Source organism: Xyrauchen texanus, chromosome 7 (genome assembly GCF_025860055.1).
Source record: "Xyrauchen texanus isolate HMW12.3.18 chromosome 7, RBS_HiC_50CHRs, whole genome shotgun sequence".
NCBI classification, from domain to species: domain Eukaryota; kingdom Metazoa; phylum Chordata; class Actinopteri; order Cypriniformes; family Catostomidae; genus Xyrauchen; species Xyrauchen texanus.
The window spans coordinates 33,086,381-33,092,406 of NC_068282.1; the positions used below are offsets into that span (position 1 = coordinate 33,086,381).

General features: G+C 37.4%; 1 long non-coding RNA gene across 1 annotated transcript; it reads right to left on the reverse strand.

The window, feature by feature from the left end:
- Nucleotides 1-2,759: 2,759 nt before the first annotated feature.
- LOC127647046 (uncharacterized) lies at nt 2,760-3,316 on the reverse strand. Its single transcript, XR_007970988.1, has 2 exons — nt 3,221-3,316; nt 2,760-3,110 (listed from the first exon to the last, which is right to left on the reverse strand). It is a non-coding gene; the product is annotated as an uncharacterized LOC127647046 (long non-coding RNA).
- Between the last annotated feature and the right edge of the window lie 2,710 nt (nt 3,317-6,026).

Sequence of the window (6,026 nt, forward strand, 5' to 3'; positions counted from 1 at the left end):
TTTATTTAAATGACACCAAAAACACTGTGTCCAAAACATCCACAACCTTTTTTTGTGTGTGAAATTTGGTCACCGTTTTACATTTCTATGGACCCATATAATTGCTGCTTGCAGCTATGACTTTAATAGTCATTATTTAAGGTCATGTGCCTCAATGTTAAAGTCTTCTGAAATAAAATTGTCCATTTCCCACACCAAGTGTTTTGTGATTTACTTATTCTTTGACTATCAAATACATTTAGATCTTGCACCCAAATGTTTACCAGAACTGTTATAAAAAAAGTAAAGATTCAGATGTTTGCAAAACATTAGTCAAGTTTTTATTGAATGAACATAAACATTGATTTGTTCTGTATTGTAATACAATAACACCAGTATTAAATATTTTACAAAATGTATATATGTTTCTCTAAATCTTAATGTTTCACAATAATTAATGGATTAGTTCACTTTCAAAAAAATGTTTGCTGATAATTTACTCACCCCGATGACATCCAAGGTATCCATGTATTTCTTTCTTCAGTCGAAAAGAAATTAAGGTTTTTGAGGAAAACATTCCAGGCTTTTTCTACACAGAATGGACTTTAATGGAAACCAACAGTGTAGAAAAAGCCTGGAATGTTTTCCTCAAAAACCTTACATTTCTTTTCGACTGAAGAAAGAAATACATGGATATCTTGGATGACATTGGGGTGAGTAAATTATCAGCAAACATTTTTTTTTTTAAAGTGAACTAATCCTTTAAGAAGGTGACGCTTATACCTTCCCAAAGCCAAGAGATCCTTTTATTGCAAGGAACATTAATTCCTTGAAATCCTCTTCTTCTGACACACCTCTTGGTAGGTAGAGAGTCAGGGCACAGGTTGAAGCATACGGAATTCTTCTGGTTGGCTCCTCTTGGTCATAAAACTCCACTTTGCACTTTTGCTGAAACCCGAGTGGAGGGACAGAATCTGCTGCAGTTAAAACACTAGGACATCCTCAAAGCATATGCCCACATCTTCTTCTGTTTAAGTTTGCAAAACAGAAAATGTAAAAGACAAAAAGCTAAATCTAATTGCATAACAAAACAGTGTGCAGTTAAAGAAACACAACAGTCTCGTAGTATTGGGCAATGCATTGATACAAGCAGCGTAAAATATTTTACGCTATATTTGCTTTATGTTTGAAAGCAATCCTTACCTCACTAAAGTTGACTGAACATTGGGTCCAGCATCCTGTGTTAGCTGACGAGAGCAGTCATTTAATGTTCGCTTGCAGCGCAAAATGAAGCTTCTTCTGTCCATCTTTAGCGAACTGGATTATTTTCCTTGTTTTAATGTCGATAACTCCTTAGGAGCATTGGATTACCACAAATGATCCGTGCTGAATTGGTCTGGTCTGACTCAGTTCATCATTGATTGGGAGAGACCAGTTCGAACTTAGTGGCTGTGGAAATCAGTGGGCGTGGCTCATTATAATACAATTTTTTTACGGCGTCATATGGCGAGATGAGCGGCGTAAAAAGCGGCGCTTTCCATGTACACTAAAACGCCGTCAAATACGGCGTCATTGACGTATTTCGCGCGTCTTTTACGGCGTTTGTAAAACGCCGTATTTTACGGCGTTCAATACGGTTTAAAACGCCGTATTTGACGGAGTTTGGCTTTAAACGCGATTAATCTATGGCGTATTTCTGACCCTCTTGGCTTGCCATAGTATGCGCGAACTTGACGCGCGAATGAGGCGTATTCGCGTCTACCGCGCCGCGCTCTACGCCTCATTCGCGCCGCAGGAATTTTTTACGCGCGTAACGCGTCTTTGCATTGACTTAACGCCGGTTTCACACTGCACGCGTTAGCAGCGCGTAAGCAGCGCGTATTTTTTTCGGCGCCCATGTTAACAGATTAGAGCATTTACACCGCACGCAGAGGCGGCGCGGCAGCACGTAGCAGGAGCAGAGCAGGAGCAGCAGTGCCGCGATCGTTTCGGCGTCCTGTCTATTTTTGACGCGAGGCTTACGCTGAATTAAAGTGACAATGCATGATCATGGCAAAAATACACAGCAGTTACCAAAAGCGCATTGATGATATCTATTGTGTTTTAAACAGTCAATCAAATGACCTTCATCAATTTAAAAAGAAAACAAATGTCCAAAAACAAACTTGTTGCCCAAACTACAAAAACAAGTTTAAATAATTTATACTGCCAGTTTAGTTTAAGTTAGATTAATTTAATGTATAAATGTATATACACATAACTAATATATATTATATAATATATATATATATATATATATATATATTGTCATAAGGATGTCATGCTGATATCATGCTGACAATCATAAACAAAAGCACGTGGTGTCACAGCCGGCATAGTCGAGTGCACCTGAAAATATAATAATGGACCACACTCGTCTCATTGTGGAGGTTGAGAAACGTTTAGTTATTTATGATCCACGAAATATGCTTTATAAAGACTCACAGGCAAAGGAAAAGGCATGGGATGAAGTTGCAGTAGCTCTTGGTGCCGATGGTAATTTAAAAGTGTTTTTGACAACCTTTCCCTGGCCCAAACAACTTAACTCAATATAGAAAGGGAAACAGAATAGACATGTTATATAGCACACATTCAGTATGCATGATTTTGTTGAATTTTCGAGAAACTGTGCTGTTTGTCATTTATGATTTATCTTTAAGATGTTCATGATGGGTAATGTTTGTAAATTAGATGTGTATCAGACATTTCAACAATCTTAAAAAAAAAATCTTTCTCCAAGAAACAACAAATGTAAGCATTTATTTACATTTTGCACACAGTAAGCACACATAAATAAGAGAAGCAGATGTAACTGCAAGTCGCTGCTTGGGTTCAATGGACTGCCTGTAGTTTGTTGTTTGCCTTTAGTTGGCCTCCAATCAGGGAAAGAATGTGATCCACTTGCTCTGCATTCATCCTTAAGTAGTTTAGGTGTCGGTCACGGTCAAGACGGAGTTCGGCGACAAGATGGTAATATGCACCATATTCTCTCCTTCGTCGGTTCATGGAGTGAACCCAAAGTCTGCGTCTTTTCCGTAGTCTTCGTAATAGCAAATACAGCGCAATGGCCTTCCTTCTATCAACAACTCGCACTACACGGTCAACAAAAACAAAGATGAACCAAAAGTTATATAATATTATATTAATATTATTATAATAATATAAATGTATTTGAAAACGAAATAAAGCAATGCCAACTTACCCATTATAGTGTAGCCTGTCTGTAAACACGCCGCGCGCGTCAAACGCTGCCAGTATGAAAGCAAAACGCGCGTGTTCTGCTTCCGCTCACCGTACGCTGCTTACGCTCTGCTAACGCGTGCAGTGTGAAACCGGCGTAACATTGAAATCACTCGCGCCTGACGCGCTATTCGCGTCCGGTGTGAACACAGCATTACAAATTTGTTAAGGGGATAATTTATCCAAAAAATAAAATTCTGTTTTCATTTACCCACCATTATGTTGTTCCAAGCCTGTATGACTTTCTTCCGCAGAACACAAAATAGATATGTCAGCCAGAATATTATTTATTTTGTATTAAGTTAACCATTAAGTTAATGGTAACTGTTACTAACATTTTGCCTAACATCTAACATGTTTTTGTTCCACGGAAGTAATATGGGTTTGGAATTAATGAGGGTGAGTAATGATGGACAGAATTTCATTTTGGGGTGAACAACCCCTTTACATTCAGCATTTCAGTCACACACCCTAACAAAGAAGAGGAATTTTAAGATGTTTTAAGCTCATTTTTTATTAAAAAAATAAAATAAATGCATGATTTCATCAAGATATTAGCACCATTGCACAATTTCAAGGGCTTGGCTTTCCTACACCTCCAAAGGCTGAGCCTATACTGCCAAATAGTGGAAAGTCCTGTGAAATGACACGCATGGTAAATCTTCCAAGAACTTTTTCATGTGCCTTTATTCTCCACAAGAACACAATTCCTGTTGATTACATGCTACGTAATGTAGTGGTGATATATAGAATTTTATATTAACAAGCTTAAATTCAAAATTGTGCTTAAGACTGATATTAAAACATAAATCAGCTGTAAACAAGTATGCTCAGCAATTAAACATTCAACATATCCATATTAATATCAAATACTTAGAGATCTAAAACTAAAAACAACTTAAGTACTTTAAACAACAATGCCCTGAGCTCAGTACATTATAAACAAATTAATTTCTCATAACTTTTGGGAACTTTTTGTTGTTGGGAAGCACATCAACAAGAAGTTAACAAAGACAGAAATAAAACATATTTTTAGTGAAAACATAAAACTTATTACAAAAACCTATGACAGTGGACCACCTTATGCTTCAGCATCCGTAAACTGGTCTGCCACTACAGCATAAACATAGCGGACCCATTTCACAGGGTGTGTGTGGTGAACTGCTGGGCTATAGTGGCCATGGTTTGAGCTTGGGCCATTCTGGATATTACACTGGAACATCTCCTTTACAGTTGTATTCAGTTCATCTCCAGGATCTAATGGAAAACATATATGAAATTCAAGAAAAAGCAACAGATGGGAGTGCAATCTCTGCCTACAATAGAAAGAATCAATCTACGATACAGTTGAACCGCTACATTCGAACAATAGTTCTATAAAAATCTTGATTTGTAAATCGAATTACCATAAGGAAGCTGGTTGTTTTTTTCGATGGTGTGCGAAAACTCCTCTATCTCCTTTTCCCAGTCCTCTTTATCAATAGGGGGCTGTGGCTTGATTTTGCGGTAACCGTTCTGAAGAGATTTTTTTTTTTTCATGTCCTCCTGACTTCGCCTCAATTTATGGCACTTGTTTGGAGTGTTTGTTCTTTTTGACCCTGTTGGTGTGTCACCATGGGGCCATGATTCTTGAAAGATAATGGAGGTATCCTCTCCCTCTGGATGCTACAATGTTGAACTGTGTGAACATACAACACATGAACATTCAATTTAGCTCTCATGAACATTCAGACCTCGCCACAATTCTGTCAGTGTTGGGTAGATTATCTTACCAGCAAGATTTGCCACACTGGCGTCCATCAAGTGTCGTTTAGTAAACACGAATTCAAAGTTCACGTAGCATGTGAAGTTGCATATTCAGTGGAAAATTTGTCTTAACTCAAAACACTTACTAGTATGAACTGCAACTTGAGTCATTATAATAATACATTTAGTAAGTTTTAATGAAACGAGGATTGCCACGCTCGTGAAACATACATTAACTGATAAAGATCGGTTGCAAGTAACCCCTTCAGTTAAGAAACCACAAGTTATAATTGTGTTGCCTGGCCTTGACACGCCGACGAGGCCTCCTCGTGACTGCCGCTGTTCAGTCTATTTAAAGACGCAAAGATAGTTAAGATTCTTGCCGATGCTCCGTTAATTTAGCCATATTAATGTTGCATATAACCAGATGTTTGGGCAATATTATAAATGCCCAATTGATAATTTAATTATATTGTATTCGTATGTTGGCTTAATGACTGTGGGTTACATTTATATTATCACACCTGATTCATGCTTCAATTGTTCATTATCACATAATGTGCTAACATGGCATTGTGTCCGTGATTTTAATATTTCATAATAAAATCTATATCACTGGATAATCTAAACACGCAATATCAGCAAACAATTAGAGGAAATTAACAATTTACCTCAAAATCAGGCAGCAGCAAAGTTAAGCCCTCAGAAAACTGACAAGACATTAGTGATTGAGGCCTGATGCTTGTGAGATCAGCTGCTACAAAAGTAGCATTAAAGAAATAAACACAATTCTGTTTATATTTTTAAGAGATCAATTTAATTTCATGTTACAGTTCAGTACTCTTAACATGCAAAAGTTACATTCCTGTATGAACAGCTTGGCTATAGAGACTCGATTTGAATAAAGATCAGAAACAGAAATAAACATAAACACACACAACCACACACACACACACACACACTCTCTCTCTCTATCTCTCTCGCTCGATTAAAAAACCCTCATTACATCATTAAAGGAATAG